This window comes from Macrobrachium rosenbergii, chromosome 36 (assembly GCF_040412425.1).
Source record: "Macrobrachium rosenbergii isolate ZJJX-2024 chromosome 36, ASM4041242v1, whole genome shotgun sequence".
Taxonomy (NCBI): Eukaryota; Metazoa; Arthropoda; class Malacostraca; order Decapoda; family Palaemonidae; genus Macrobrachium; species Macrobrachium rosenbergii.
Window position 1 is genome coordinate 7,317,250 of NC_089776.1, and position 17,477 is coordinate 7,334,726.

Here is a 17,477-nt window from a genome sequence, read left to right on the forward strand (position 1 = left end):
AAATACTGTATTTGCAAATTACTGTATTTTCATATTTTTATGATTAAATGCACTTTTTGTGATGAAACTATTAAAATATTCAGGTATAAGCATTTTTTGAGGGTTTTATGGCATTTTGAACTAACAAAATAGGCAATTATAAGCATTTTGTGAGGGGTTTCAAGTATTCGCAGATTTGAGCCATTCATGGGGGGTAGGCATACGCATCCCCCACGAATACCAAGGGTCAACTGTATTGTACTGTACTCTATCCAAGAGTTTGAGATGAACCAGCACCAACAGACCACACTGGAGAACAGTATTCCAAACAAGGGAGAAGAAAAGAGTAAAACACTTAGATATCATGGCCTAGTTTCACCATGAAACATTCATAAACGTTTCCACGATACCAACTTCTTGTGGAAAAGAGGCGGCGATATTGCACATATGCTTCTGTAAAGTCAATTCCTTGTCAAAAGTTACATCCAAAATCTTTAAAATGTCACTGACATTTAAAACTGTACCATTTATATATAAATCAAGTTGCAAAGGCAAAACTGTTCTGGACTGTCTATCATACTTCGAGTTCTAGAAGGATCAGCTTCGTGTCCCAAAGCCTACTCCATTCATGAATAGGCCTATGTGCCAGATCTCTATTCAAGCACTCCGCAACTACAGACCTAAAGCGCAGACAAGGGACAAGAGCCAGAAGAGTAGCATCATTGGCATAAGCACTTTGTTCGCCAGACCCTGCCACATGTAATTAGAGTACATAATAAATTGCAAAGGTCCAAGAACACTACCTTGAAGAACACCTATCAAGTACCAAGGCCTTTATAAAACCCAAAAGGTAATGCTGGCATCACTGCCTTCAACAAACCTACACACACACTTAAGTGTAGCTTCTCTGAATCCTTAAATAAAACAAGGGTAACTGAAATTGGCCTATATTCTGAGGGGCAAGAGGATGGACTTATTCCCACAGGAAATACAGCAACGTTCCCTTTCTCCAAACATCCAACTAGTTCTCTGAAAACAACTGTCATCTTAGGAATAACGAAATCAGCAACCTTTGTAAAATGGATGGGAAAGATCTCGTTATGGCCCATGCCCTTGCAAATGTCATGCCCCAACAGCGAAGCTTTGACTTCTCTAGGTATGAAGGCCAATAAACACAACTTAGGCTTTGGAAAGCATCACTGAGGCGGCAACAACAAGGACACAACCCACTGTTTAGGCTACTCACAAAAACTTGGGCCACAAGTTTTGCCGGATGTCCACAGTCATGTGATCAAACATCTAACTGTCACCCTACATTCCACAATCCATTTTTTAATTCATTTCTATTAGATAAAACGCCCTAGGACACAACTTGGGTCAATCTGTGCTTGCAGTGGCTTTGATTCGAAAAGCCTAAGACCCAAAGCCCAGCGACTGTTAAGCCACACACCACATAGCCTATTAGATGAAGCACAGGACACATGTTCAGGGTAGCTGCTCACACCAAAACCTGTGTCACGATGAACTTGTTGAATTACCTACATTTTTTTTTAAGGTACAAGCAGGTACCGCATGTAGGGCCATTGTTCTAAAAAGTACCCTATTCTGAGATTGTTACGTTTGTTAACTTCTACACTCATGTTTCCAGTTTAACTACAAGACACTTATGCATAACAACGTCAAAGGCAGCACTAAAGGTTTTGCGGTTGCTAGAATATTGCATCGGTGAGCAATATCCTGCATGATCAGCATCCAAGCCCTTCACCCACATGCTACCTGGGAAGCAAGGCAGTGGTTACCTCAGCAGGTAGGCTAAATAACTGGACTCCAGCTGGGCGCTTGAGACAATCCCCTTACATTAAGACCAAGGGTTTGTTCTGTAAATGAACAATTAAACACAAAGATTTATACAAATACTTCTTATTTTACATCTATACACCACAGACTATGTTCTCCAAACAGTCACCCCAAGCATTTAAGCATTACCTTACCATACCCAATCTTTGTTTACAGTTCACGCTCCCAAGAGCCAGCTCAAATGCTAAAGCAACCTGCACAATACTATAGAGATTGCAGGGGCCATTAAGAATCACACAAGAACTACTAATTAGCAGTGGGATCATTGTGATTGAGAAAGAACAAAGGGAAGTACATTAGTCACTATGCTTCTGAATGAGCTGGCAGCAGGGATGTGTAATGTGAATCAAAAATCGTGTCATACAGTACGATACACTAAGTGCTTAAATGTCCTGATAACTACAACAGAGTACTTGGAAAAATGGTGTAAATGTAAGGTAAGTTTTCTTCATAAAACTGTTAGCTATTTATTCTAGAACAGGTCAGTTTCTGAAAGACACTCAACCCCTTGTATTTGCGGGGAGATGCGTACCACTGCCCCCCGCAAATACTTAAAACCTCTCTGAAAACACTTTTAACTGCCTATTTTGATTTTTCAAAACACCAAAAAACCCTCTAAAAATGCTTATACCTGAATATTTTAATGGTTTTATCACAAAAAGTGCATTTAGTCACAAAAATTATAAGAAAATACAGTAATTTATGAATATTTCTCAATGAAAAAAACAGCGAATAGGTGAATTTTCCACGAATATTGTGTACATATGTTCCACAGAGAAATCCGCAAATAGAAGCAGCGACTCCAGACCCGCGATTAGGCAGGGTCCACAGTATACCCTAGTAGTTAAAATTTGGACAGCATCTCAAGCACCTGTTTTATGTCTATCGGCAAGTGTGTGAGTTTGGGTAACTATAATTATTACAATTGGCACTTGAATAAGCCTTTTAAAAAAGCATCCTGCAGTACTGTATAATTTTAGCCGTTGGAAAATGCAATTTTCAAACTAATATTGATGTTGCACTTGGAAAAAGTTTCAGACATCTTTTTAACTATATAAAAAGTAGCCTAAATCATATTCACAACTAATAATAAGGTACCTCGAAAGCGAAGCATAGACTATATGATGAGAAGTGGCTGAATATATTCAGTATAATGAAGAGTTTCAATGGAATACTGTTTTCAGTCTAAAAGTTCTCTTTGATATATCAGCCTGTTAGTAGTCTATTTCATTTCTCATCATTAGCTAATTACACCACCTATATAGGAATAAGGGTACTAAATTCAGAGGATTTTACTCATAGCTTGGTCCACCAAAGTTTTTCTTTTAAGTGATTTTTCACCTCAACATTATAATTTAAAAACACTTCTTCCTTCCTAGGAACTCGGCCAAGCTCTGCTAGTTCAAGTGGGTGTCCATTATAGTAGGCTACGCCTGTCTACATCAACTCTGAACCAAAGACTCTGGGAGGGAACAAATGTTTTCTATTTAAAACCACAATGTATTTCTCAGCTGGCATGGGACTACCCATACTCTTTCCAAAGTACATTAGAACTGTATGAATTGATAACGAGACGCTCAATGGACTGAAAAATGGCCCGACGTGCTGACAACTCACTGAAAAATGGTCTGACATGCTGATAAAATCTCTATGGAATTATCCCCAACTATGACAGAAACATCTGTCAGAACCAGATCCCACACGCCACCTAAAATGCAAATGTAACCGTCTAATAGCTGGATTTAAAAAGGGCAAGACGACTGAACTGCTGAGACCTGCCATGTTTGTGACACCAAACGTAATTCGAGCTTCTGCACTGCATATACGTATATTAAAGTCAATATATGTAGTATTTGTGTTCCTCAGACAATGACTAGGAAACTCTGATCTATAGTAAACAGCAATGCCCTGTGCTGAAGATTGAAATAAGCTACCTGGCCTTCAGAACAAAATGCATCTGGCCAAGACTTCTTTCCCAAAATGAGTAGCCGTTGGAAAAATCTACAGAACAGAATTGAGCTTCTTGCCAATAAATTGCTTTTAGTCATGATGAGGTGCAAAGCCTGGATTCATTCAACACTGCCAGAGAGAATTAAATGCATAATGGCTATCTAATACTAAATAAAGCTATTCAAGATATGAAAAATGTGTAAAAAACAGTAAATTTCATTATACTGTAGTGTATTCATGTACTAACTGTAGTAGTGCATTCAATAATAAGAAAAATCACATTACACAATATCAACATTCCAAAAGTACACTAGTTCAGATAAATCAGGGTACAGAGCATGGGCAATAGTGAAGAAAAATCTAGGTAAATCCATGACATTGAGACACAAGAGTATCAAAGCATAACAATGTAAAATAACATTACAACATTACATTCTCAGGTTTACAATCATCAAAAATAAGAGATTAAAATGATCTGTGGTACAAGGCTGTGAATCATCATCATACTCATCAAATTAAAATAACTCGTTAACTCTGATTATTTCTGCTGGCGTACAATGTTCACCACAGCCAAAAAAACATGTCTTTAAAATAGCCTCGATGGTACTGTCCAGAAAAAAAAAAAAAACAATTATGACATATACTTATTAGAAATAAAGCAGTCTGGCTTTGTTGTTATGACTGGATGACTTTTCCAAAGTGAATACGTACGGTTATGCTTTGCATGAACAAACCATTGTAAGTACAGGAGTTTTCCATTGTTATTCGCAGGCAGTAGACTTGCTGCACCTATTAACACTTGCATCCTAGCTGAGGTTACATAGTTGGGGGATCAGGCCTCCCCCCCTCTCCCTAACAATTAGCAATTTCTGAACTAGTCTCTGCATCAAATGCTCGTGTGCTGTAGTTTAATTTGAAGAAACAAACGCAAGTTATCATTTCTACATTACAACAAGATTTTTGGTAATTACCATTTCTACATTACAACAAGATTTTGGTAATTATACAAGACATCATCAGACTCAAAGAAACGAGTCCAAATTTATGTTTCTGTTTCTCATTTGGACTAAAAATAAGCTGCCAGTACCCACTGACGATCACGTAGGTGAAGTCAGTAATAAATATTCAGTGAATAAGCCAACTAATAAAGTGCTGAAAAACAAAGTATCTAAACAAAAGATAACTAATTAATTTGGAAGCCAATTTGCCATTTAGGATTAAACAATGAATTCTGAAAAATTTTAGAGACTGAACAAAATTGTTCATATGTTACAGATTCAGTTTTCAGGTACGCCAGTTTTACTGCTAAAATCTCTACTGAGAAGTTATATACCAAGTTTTACGAAAAATAAAACAAAGCTAGTTGACGACAGAATCTACAGTGAGAAGCTAAATTAAAGTTGAAATCTGTACTGATAACTCATAAGGCTATTTTTAATGCTAAAACCTCAACTGATTAGTTTAACTAGTTTTTTTCAACACATCTCAATCGAACATTAATTTTGACTTGGGTTAACAAAAAATAAGCTCATCGGGATTGAGTTTATCATTAGTCTTGGATTATAAATCCTTTCAAACTATAATCCTCCATTACTCTTGTAAATACTTGTTAACATTAATGGTAAAGAAAAGGAGTAAAACCATGGTTATGTTGTCCATTTCAGATTCCCAAACCCAAAATCCTTCTCTCGTCTTCCCTACTCGCACTCAAAAGGTTGGATTAGAGAGTATGACGATCTATTTCACCCTAAAAATGACAAATTTAAATTAATTTGTATTCTTCATAGCTAACAAAACTTGCGGTCTTAACGTCAGGACGAATCTCCTGGCGCCAGCTGAAAACCGGTAAAAATAAAAACAATGATTGTTTATGCGAGGAATTGGTGGCATCACGGAGATGAGATGGGAAGCAGCCAGCGCCCTGACCTCAACCTCGTGACGTCTCAGTTTTATTCTTACCACCTTTGAGAGGGTTTTGAGATGATAAAACATTAAAACTAATCAGTTGCCTTCTAGCATGATTGTCATTGTCAGTACAGATTTCAACCATAAATTTAGCGCTGTAACTTCCCAATGTAGATTCTGTCATCGACTAGCTTTGTAACGTCCCCATGTAGACTCAAGTATTAAACTAGCATTGTAACTCGTGTGTAGATTCTAGCAATGAAACTAGTCCTTGTAATTTCTAATTTAGATCCTAGGGTTAGGACTTAACTGGTCGCTTCACAGTTCGTTTTATTTATCGTAGAACTCTGCAACTTCTCAAGTAGAGATTTTAGCAGTGTGCGTGTGTTTTGGTTTTATTATGCAACCCCAAAACCCAGCTAAAAGTTCCCATAAGCCTCAGAGAAAATGTCCTGGAGTAGGCTCCTATCCTAGCTCACGTTACGTGGCTTCCTACCCCAAAAATAATGCGAATTCAACTGCATGCGATCATATCAAAGACGGCAGAAAGGTTGACATCCGAAACTTAACCAGGACGATAATTATCAAACTCTTTGACAAACATAGCAGAAAAATTACATTTAAGCCACGGAAAAGATCCGTTTTACGTGACTGAATATAAACCTCACTCATTATATATAATTATATGAGTATATATATATTTTGTCAGGCACTTTGGACTGTTTCAGGTCTCTTAAAACCTCGGCTAAGCCAAAAAAAACCTGAACTTTAAAAAAAGCAGGCTACTACGCTTAGGCGATGCAGCGCTGAAGCAGAGTAAATGGGCATCTATAGGGTTCGTCATTTTCTTGCTACCGGGCCTATGGTAACTACAGCTTGCATTAGGCTTGCCTAGCCTAGGTTAATCATCCTACAGGATTGGCTGTAGGTGATACATTTGAAAATACTGATGAGCAGGATGGACTGACAGCAAAATAAGACATCCTTATAATTTCTAACATTTTTTTTTTTTTAGAGAGAGAGAGAGAGAGAGAGAGAGAGAGAGAGAGCACGTAGGCTGGTGAATAATTAGACCTTATCATTTCTAGTAATTTTTTATTCGTGATTCGAGAGAGAGAGAGAGAGAGAGAGAGAGAGAGAGAGAGAGAGAGAGAGAGAGAGAGAGAGCGGGCGGGCACGTAGGGTGGTGGAAAAACAAAGCCCGAACGGGGCATGTTTGGCGCCCGCAAATAATCCGGGCATAAGTTCCCCTCCGCAATCCTCGCAGGGGCGACACATGCCCAAAAGGGGGTCACCGAAATTCGTCCACTTTCTCGCCATGATCAGCTGATCATGGCGCAGGAGGGAGGAGGTGGAGGAGGAGGAGGAGGAGGAGGCGAAGAACAACCCATAACCATGCACTCCCCCTCGCGAAAAATATTTTTCGGGGGGGGGCCATTCCGCCCGAACCCGACGGGAGGGCGAAGCGACTGATACATCTAAATAAAGCCCGATGTTCGGTCTTCCCTTCGGCGTGAGGAGAGATGAGATGAAGCATCGAGGGGAGGAGGAGGAGGCGGCGGAGGCGGAGGAGGAGGAGGAGGAGGGAGGGCCGTCCGACCATGTCAATGACTCCATTTTCTGGAAAAGGCCGACGGTGACGCCATCTATGTGGCCGGTGGCGAAGCAGCGCCCTCACTCACTTTTACTTACTTTTTCTTCCTGGCGACGCCACGGGGCCGCTCCTTTTCGCCACGGATCGAAAGGCAAGCCCCCAAACGACACGGCGGGCATGGGCACGGCACTCGGGGCACGGGCGCGGGGCATGGAAACGAGGGAGAAGAGAGCGACGGCCAGATTGCCAGTGCCGCCGCCAGGGTACAATGGCCAAGTGTACGGAGCCCAACTCTCTCTCTCTCTCTCTCTCCCGACGACGAACATTTCAAAAAATTTTTCCACTTTCCTCGAGGGGCGGCCAGCTGGCCCTCGTGCCGCCCAGGGCCTCGGCGAGGCCGCCCGAAGGGCGCTCGCCAGCAAGGGGGGCATCACCCCCTGCGGAATCGGGCGGCGAGAAAAACAAAACTTCTTCCTTCAGTCGAGGAGAAAAGAGCTGAGAGCGATAACAAGAGCCCCCATAACTTACCTCATATGAATGGTTTCTACGGATGCTCGGGGGAAAGAAGCCACGCGGAAAGCATTTTCATCACAGCACTGTCGGATCTTCCCGTCCAGAAGAATCGACGGGTCACTAGAAAGGTGAAAATCGTACGAAATTCTGGATCCCAAACAACTAGACGCGCCACAGACACTTCGGCCACCGTACACTGCCTTTGATACCGCTCGCTGGAAACTAGTTCGTCGCACGATCGCGAATTATTTTTCGAGGGCGGCCCCTTTCCGCCTGCCAAAGGGCATTTCTCGCGTTTAGAATGCAATAAAATGATTATTTGGCGGCGACGGCGTGCCGTAAACTGTTAAATCACCAGAAAGCGCAAGAATACATGATGTAAATAGTGCAGGTCACTCTTACTCCTCCAGCCTTTGCAGACAAATTTTCCTGGTATTTTCGGGGTTCTTGCTGTCCAGGTGGGCTAAGACCCGGCCTCACGTATGGATTAATATATAATCTAACTTTTACAAATGTAATAATTGTTAATAGTAGCCGGTGAACACTAAAATAAGGCAAATTTTATTCAATCATAAAGAATGGAGGGTTTTTGCCCATTTTCTATGTTTTAAGGGATAAACTCTTCTAAAAATACGTGAGCCCATATTCAAATTTGGTAAATTCAAAAATCTCCTTGATTTTACCAGTATACCATGAATACGGAGACTTTTTAAATTTAATCGATATAAATAACTTAATTATTGGATATATAAGTAGAAAATCTACTGCCCTTTACTTAAATACCTCCTACTAATCAAAGCATTAAGCCAAGGTAGGGGAGCGTTTCCGGGTTCCATTTCAGTTTTGTGGTTTGTATTACGAACAATAAATGTTATTAGATGTCAATCCTGATTATACCTGTAAGATCTGAAAGTTCTAAACCCAATTTCCTGCAGTCAATCAAATCAGAAAGTAGGATATGTTTGTGATACTCACTAGCTCACGCTAAAGTAAAGTAATTACTGAAAGGGTCTTAATTGATTTGTAATATGCCTTTTAAACTCTATCAGCTTCATTATCTGTAACAAAACAAAGAAATAAATAAAGATTTTAGTATCTATGGAATAAATTTAGTATCAACCAAATGAAGTTAATGTTACAAGTTCGGTATGTAAAGAGGAACTTTGTCTCAGAAGGATTTTAATCCTGAGCAAAAATATTTTTGTCATCTTAAAAGTCACAAGTAACAGTTCAAGTTGACGGAGAAATTATTAAGTAAATTATCATCCTCTTTCCTCACTATAAGTGTTTGATATACAGTCTTTGTGCATTCTGTAAGAACGACTGATAAATGTGGAGGAAAATCATACCTAATCCTTTTAACATCCACACAAGAAAAACATGTACACACATGTTATACTGATGTTCACTACCAATCTACCAATGTAATGTTTCTATAATACATAATGTAAAGTATTGTACTGTACAGATGAAAGCTGGAAAGTCTGTGCTAGTTGAATAAAAGGTCATATATCCTTGTTGATTGTTAATCTTTGTGGGGAGTCTTCAGAAGTATACATTTACTGATATATTTTCTGTTGCACTGGTTGACTCCTCCAGGTTAAAATCATTTTAATGAAGTCAATTTCAGAACTGATGGACCTCGATGTAGGGTCTCATGTGACAGGACAGAATTTTTAATAGACCAGGGGATCCTGTTGTACATTGAGTTAAAAGGCCCTAGGGAGAAGTGGCCTTTTACTTTATAGTGGTGTGACTAAAACATTAGTACAAGATGGAATTATAAGACTTATTCACAAACCTGAACACATTAATGATTTCACTTGAGATTAGACATAACTTGTGGAGGTGGTCTTGCGATGTTCAGTTCACTCTCCTTTAGCTGCTGCTAAAATAAATTCTGGTGAATGAAGCTGTGTTCCTTCTGCTTGAGACGACTGTCTGGGGTGTTTTCAGGAATTCTTTTGCCTCCTGTTTGTATGTTCTCTTAACTCTGCTGATTTCTTCTCTTCCTTGACCAATATATATAGTTGCTCCAGTTCTCAACAATTCTTGTATACACTTGTGTTCCCAGCTAGACTTTACAGAGTCCTGGTCAAAACCTAGAAGTAAACTGGGTACCTCAGTTGCTGAGCATTTCTTTGGGAAACCTACTATGCAAAATAACTTCAAGTAGTGCCTCTGCTAGTCAGTCGGTTTCTGTTTTCAGGAGTTCTACTTCTGGGTACCTTGTAACAAAGTCTGCCACCACCAGGATGTACCTGTTGCCTTTCTCCAGCACTGGTGACACAGGTCCAGTCAGGCCTACTGCTGCTCTTTTAAACAGCCCTTCCATCAAAGGTATCTTTTATAGCATTATGCTGCTAGTACAGCCCTTTGGTGCAGTCTTCTGGCAAAGGTCTCAAGACCTGCAACATCTGGTGATGTCTGCAACCACTCCTATCCAATGAAAGCTGCTGGTTATGTGGTCAACAGTCTTCTTGGCCTCAAGACGACCACCAATGATGATTCATGGGCCAGCTTCATTGTGTGAGCTGGATTTATCTCTGGCACCAAGATTTACCACACTTCTCCAGCCACCTTGCCATGGAAAACACAGTACAGTATGACATAAAAAAATCACCTTGAACTTCAAAGTTCCTTCACCCTTTGTCCAGTGTATTCTGTGTCCCACTGCTTGGCTAAACTGGGATCCTTCTGCTGGGCTTCTCTTAGCTGCTCTGTCCCTATATGTGGGATAACTCTGCACTTCTCTCCCTGGACTAGGGCTCTGGTCTCTTCAGATGCTGTCTTGGCACTAACCTTTTCCAAATCTATCCCTGCATTCGTTTCCTCTGGCTCATCCAACCATACCAGCTCCGGCTTTGGTCATTTCTGCAAGGCCCTCTGTACCTGGAATTTGTCTAAGAATAGGGTTATAAATAGGGTTATACAGACACCTAGCTTGCAACTCAGCAACTTAATGTGGAGGGTTTACGTAATCCCCTTGCAACTGGGTATCTACAGATATTCCTATCAGTGAGTGCATAAACCCATTTCTTATCAGTCATTGGTCCTCAGATACTAAACTTTTTGCAAAGAACTACACTTGTAAAACCTGTGTCTCATAGCATAGTTACCTTCCCTATGCCCATGCGCCCTTCACTAACTGGTAAGTTACAGTACCTCTTTCTCTGCTCCTCAGATCTGCATGTTCCAAATACAACAACGCTTTCAGCAGAGTGATGAGAAAGATGTTCGTTGGAGCTAAGAACACTGATCAATTTGTGGACGACATGTTGACTCAAGTAGAGTCATTAGACCTATTCCAGTGTGAGTGATGGCCACAGTGTGAGGGAAACAGGTCTGACTATCCAGTTTTTCAAGTATAACATCAGACACAGTGAAATGGAATTCCTCAGACACCAGGTCAGCTATAATAGGATTGCCAAGTATGAAGCCAGTTGATGAGGATACGAGACATAGTACCATCACAGACCAAGACGTAAGTAAGATCATTCACAAGTTTGACAGGCTACTGCAGAAAGTCTGTGAACAACTAAGCAAGACTAGCAGTGCCTTTGATCAACCTGGTGAAGAAGGGACAACTGAATAAAGTGAAGTGGAAGGAACCTCAACAAAAGACATTTGATGAACTGAAGCAGGCACTAGGATATGCACCAATACTACGAGTACCAGACTTCAATAGAGCTTCATTGTGAAGATGGATGCATCAAATGAACGACCAGGAGGCATACTACTGCAAAATTCTGCAGATGTCATATTTCCATTTTCTTTGAAAACAGGAAACTCAGAAGAATGAATGCAAATACTACCTTGTAAAAGGATTGCCTAACAGTAATTTTGAAAGTCTAGAGACTCCATCTGTACCTGTATGGGATGGATTTTGTGGTACAAACTGACCACAGGACAGTTTTGCAAATCAAAAATCCAAGGATCATGAGTTAGACCATAGCATTTTAGAGCTTCAAGTACTCAAGTGGACAGCATTCTAAGAAAGCTCAACATTGGTGCATATTACCTCAGTGGACTAAATTGAGACAAAATTTATGAGATAAGCTTTCTTAAGTGATGGTGTGTTGTCAAAGCAAAATTTATGAGATTATTATTTTCTTTTGGATGGCTACCCTCACCATCATTACCTGTTGCACTGTCAAACAAAAAAAAAAAAAAAATTGGTCATTTTCTCTTTACATTCTAGATTTATCAACAAAGTGCTGTACATTTTAATTTTGTACCTAAGTTGGTCAGCCAAAATGTTTATTGATAAACTGTTAGTGAAGTATTCTTAGTTAGCAGGCTCAAATGTTTGATTCAGGGCTTAGTGCAGCTAAATATATAACCAGAACAAGAGAGACAAGACAGTTGAGAGCAGAGCAGACCAATAGAGGTAGCTTATCTCAACCCCCAGCTGCCAAATCCTATCATCTCATGGAGAAAGAAGAAACAGAGCTTTGTTTGGAGGAGTTTATTTCAGCAGAAGCTGAGAGTGATGAGGTGTTTTCAAGACAAAGGGAAGGAAAACCCCCTATTTGAAACAGGAACCTCACAGAGACTTGCCACCCTAATTAATGGTCCATTCTACATGTCTCCTCGGGATTAGGCATAACAAGTGCCTTCAAAAGCAAAGGTAAGGTTAAGATTTTAAAGTTCATACAGAGGATATTTAAACACACAGGTCTAAAAACTGGGAATAATTGGCCAATTTTAAATGATAATATAGATGAATTGGATTCTACACCATGCCAAGATCAGTAATTTCTGTTCTGATGACACTGTTGTAGCCACTAAGAACCCTGCAGAAGTCTTATGCAGCAAGGTGTGTTGTAAGATGCCTCAGAACAACAGTGACATGTCTCAGGGTCTCTTGGGTATAGTTCTTCCAAAGGGAACACCTTTATACATTTCAATAGTAGGAGAAGAAAAGCATCAACTTGGGTCCTCAGTGACAGAAGGCAAAGCTTCTTGAAATCCTGATGTCAGTACATTGCCTCTGTTCTGTGTCAGTGTATCTCTTGGGTCATCAGTCATGATGTGGACCATATACAGGAATTCATGAATGACTTCAAAATGTTGATTTCTGATGAATATTTGTGCTTCTTCAGTAAGTTGGAGCATTCTCAGGAGCAGCGACATGCACCAAGTCTTGGTTTCACTGTATAAAATATGCAAATTCAACTGGATATCTGTGGCAAGTATCAATTCGTTGCAGGAGACCTTGTGCTGATGGGAGATCAGAACCATATCGTCAATGTAACAGAGGTTATTTATTGTTACTTCACTGATGGTGCATCTGATTGAAAGTGAGTTCACTAATATTCAGGGCATCTGTGTGTATTAAATAGGTGAAATTAGACAATGCCTCCTAGATGGAGTCTGTTCAAGGAGTTGAATTGAATGACAATATATAGAACTGCTGTGAGGAGAACCAGCAATATAATATGACAGTTAAAACAAAAGGATGTACCCCTTCTGTAAAGCTTCAAGGGAAGTTTTAGGCAGTTAACTCTGTCAAATGCATTTTCTCATATCAACTAAACATAAGAAGACAGAAGAGGTTGACCTTGACGATAGATAATACCTCAGCAATTCTTTCAGGACTTAGATGCAAGTGTCGTTTTAGTGGCTAACTTTAAATCTGAGCTAAATGTCAGATGTTCAGAGGTTTGGAGGCAATGCAAAAGCATCAGTATCAAATATGTTTGATGTGCTTGTAGTGATTGCATTTGGATGATAGTTGCCTGGGTCAACTGTATCTTCTAGTTTATGTTTGTTTGATGGCATCATTAAACAAAAGAAATCTCGGTGAATAATTCTGGGAGAAGATGATGCATGCATTGAAAAGTGCAGCAAGCACAATGTGTATTACTGGGTGGCAGAATTTGGAAGCTTCTGCAGGGAGAACCATCCCAGCCTGGTGATTTATTATTAGGTAGCTCTTAATGTTGCTGCTTTTGTTATCTGGTATAATATGGTTGGCTAAGTGAAACTGAATATTATCAGTCAGAAGTTTATCTACTTCCTTCAATTCAGTATAGAGCTATAATTTTCACCCCACTGTCTTGCAATAGCATCATCTCCAATAGCTTCACCTACTCTCTGTGATACTTTCTTAGTACTGGGGTTTAAGGACTGAATGTCATTCCAGAGACAAGGGTAATCACCAGAATTTAACTTTATGGACAATGATTCTGCTCTTGCTTGCTTATCATTTAATGTACAACACCTCAGAGCAAGACTGAACTGCACTCTTGCCTGTCTCATTAGCAATGCAAAGTGTTCTTTGCTGGGCTGCCAGTTTGCCTTCACAATGAAAACATTTTACCAGAGCGGGAATACAGACCTTTAACCACATCGTTCCATCCTGGTAAGTTATAAGAGTTACCTTGGATTGATCTAAAGGTATCGCGATCAGTAGTGTGGCAAAATATTTGAGTAGAATTCTTTTAGATCTCTCTGGAGGTGGTTATTTCTGCGACTGAGGTTATTGCAAAGCAAGCCATTGGCAGGTTGGACTGTAACTTAGCTTCTGAGGTCATTCTAAAGGATCTAGTTTTCTGATGGTTCTTAAAGTTCCACTTGGTAGTAGATGGTTACTCATTTACTGGGTTCATGGTAGATAGGGATGTGATATTGAATGACACTGGTAAAGGAACATGATAACTTATCGCAAAATCGTAGTGATTATTGCTGTTCATAATCTAATCCTGTAGGCAATGAGATGTTATGCAATGATCCAACCAACAACCATTCTATTATGCATATATGTATAGGAGGAGAGGGGAAGGACCATTGCATCATTAATTTATAGAGTGATTTTGACAGAAACGAGAAATGTCATTGTCAGATCGTTCAAGGGATGAGAACTGAGGTCCGCAAATGCTAAAAATTAGCATCATTGCATCATTAATTTATAGGCCTAGTGATTTTGACAAGCAACCACTTTTCTGTTATCCAGCAACTTCATTGAGAAAGATCGTTCAAACAATATGATGATCCATATGTGTTGATGAAGTCAAGAAAGATCTAAGTCTCCATGCACTGAATCACAGAAGGCAAGGTCATGTAGCCAAAGGAGGGTCTCTTGCAATACAATGATGCTTCTGGAGTTTTTACAGAACATGTTTAAGATAGACATGTTCCAATCGAGACCAAAAATATTCCATGGCATTATGTCTGTGATTCCATGGCTGATTGCAAAGATGAAGAATGAGGTTATCACTGGAGTGGAAGGGCAAGGGGTGTTAGCAGGCAGGGATGACCTGGTACTTGTGGTAAAAGGTGAGTCTTACTCTGAGAACTGTAGACTTGGGTGCCGTGACTATTCCAAGGGCCACTGGTCCTGAATAGGTTATCTCATAAGACTTTATATCAGGAATGAAATTCTTATCTTTAGCAGGTAACCCTGTAATCCATTTTATGTCTAATAAAGCAAGGGAGTTCATTAAAGATAAGAGCTCTGGTCGGAGCCAGAGAGGAACTTTACTCTCTCTACGAGGGTGTCTGGTTTCACTGAGGAGCGCAAGATTGTGATAAAAATGTGACATCTCTTACCAAGTTTCAGGCGAGGTACCTTGCAATAATTAGGGTTTGGTCCTTTGGACAATCGAGGGGCTCTTTGCTTTTTTCTGGTGGCTTGTGTCTGCCAACTGCCATTCCCTTCTTGACCATCAATCACAGGGATGAAGAGTGAGGTTCTGGTTCAGAAGATTGTTGAGAGCACGCCTCAGAAGCTATCTTGTAAGGCTTCAAAAACCCTGGCTGGAAGAAAATGGATTTGTTAGTATTTGCAATTACAAAACACTTTTTGGCTTATGCACGGGGAATTATGTACAATAACTGTTAACACATGGCCCACTATGAATGATATAAACAAAGGGTAAAAAGAATTTTCTTTTATGGCAAAAAATGTAAGAATGCCCTCCAACATGTCTGCACCCTATTCAATAATTGAAAAAGTTTGGTTTCAAGTTTTAGGACTAGATTAAGGCCTTTGGCATTGCTTATGCCCTTGTGTTAAGAAGACATGCTTGAAATCAGGTTCTGTTAATTACAGTACTGTAGTTGAAGATAGCTGTTTTTCAAAGAGATTATGGTCTATTCTGAAGAGTCCACTCAGTTCTAGCCATTGCATACTGTATGTGTGGAATATTTACACAATTTAAGCATTTAAACAAGTACTTAAACATTCTCGACCTACTCAGATCGTGAGAAGATGATAAATATAGTGAAGTGCTGGTTCCTGAAATCTGGATCCCATTTATCCGTCCAATCTGAATGACAACGCGAAGTTGGCTCCCTGTCCTGGCTCTTTCCCAGCTCTCTGGAGATCATCAAGGTATTTTCATAAACACAACCAAGCTTTGGTAGCTTCCAAATCTCCCTGAACGATGGGTTGTCTTATAAGCCACTAGTTATAAGCGAGCAGTTCCTTTATCTTCTCTTACTTCCAAATGAACACCATATTTGGAAGTTTGAACTTCAATCCAATGGCCACTGTGGTTGGCTTGTTCCCATACGAATAGGGTTCATCTTCTGAATAACAGTAATAATGGCTTACACCTTTCATTAGTAAATGAAAACATAAATCACCAAGGTGCCTTGTTCATTGATCTCTGGGTGGTTAAGTGAGAAGATCGTTCCCTGGCTCAGCTCCTTTACAGTTCCCTAGGCTGAAGAAAATGGTTGCCTGGGTTGGGGTTAATAGTTAAATGGCAGAAAGTGTGTGTGTGCGTGTGTGTCACAATTTCATTGCCGACAGAGTATCCCAAAAAGTAGTTTTGTTAAAAAATTTCATGCTAAAACTATATCTAACACCTCAAAGCTTAATGGCATTCTGTGATCTTATAAACTGTAACTTTTGATTGGATGTGGTTGCTTACCACTCAGTACAACTGATAACTGTTTTTCTTTCTTCATTTTATTTTCATTGATGACTGAAGTCAAAGTAAAAATACTTACCATTTAAATTTAGAGCTTTAACAGTCATTTCATCAACAGCTAATAAACTATTATCTATTAAAAATGAGTTCAATACTTCTAGTGCTACTGCACTGAAGAACAGGGTAGGGAGCCAACCTCAGGTTTTCAGGGAGTTATGAAGGAGCCAGATTCGTGGAACCAACTTTCTTTGCAAAGGGATATAAAAGTTTTCCATGTTTTAAATGTGAGAAAATGCCCAAATAACAATACCAAATTGGGTATCCTTGGGTTCTCTAAAAGAACAGAGATGAAATTGCATTAGTTTTTTCTTATAATCTCTGTCGCCTTGTCAAAGATTCTGCTTCAAATATGGCAGTGTCTAGCCTAGTGTTTAGTCTAGTAACTCTTCTCTCACTCACTGTTCAACAATATCTTTTAACTTTCCTACTCATTTAATATACAGGAATACGTGAAGCAAAATACTGATTCACGTTTACATCTATGCTTTTAAACCTTGTGATATGTTGGAGTAAAAAAAAGAAAAAAGTGTGACGTATCCGGCGGACGACACAGAGATAAGTTGGCTGGTAGCAGATCAGAGTGACAGACAGTTGTCCGTTCAACTCGTTTTATCGGCATGGGGATGTCCTGAGCACAAGAAGACAAGCCAGTTTGTTATATCGTCTACCAGTGGACTAAAAGACACTCTGGTATATCACTTATATGAATAAAACAAGTAAAGAAAATGTTCTAGGCT

At 39.7% G+C, this 17,477-nt stretch overlaps 1 protein-coding gene across 8 annotated transcripts in view; it reads right to left on the reverse strand.

The window, feature by feature from the left end:
• The window catches only part of Nipped-B (Nipped-B cohesin loading factor), a 101,726-nt gene extending 93,563 nt beyond the window's left edge, over positions 1–8,163 (reverse strand). For 2 of the 8 annotated variants that reach the window (XM_067134478.1, XM_067134476.1), the window contains exon 1: positions 7,814–8,163. The gene's annotated coding sequence lies outside the window, so the exon portion shown is untranslated. Of the gene's footprint in view, positions 1–7,383; positions 7,783–7,813 lie in introns of those variants that run through there. The other 6 variants (XM_067134479.1, XM_067134480.1, XM_067134481.1 and 3 more) reach the window with 6 other exon arrangements.
• Positions 8,164–17,477: the final 9,314 nt, after the last annotated feature.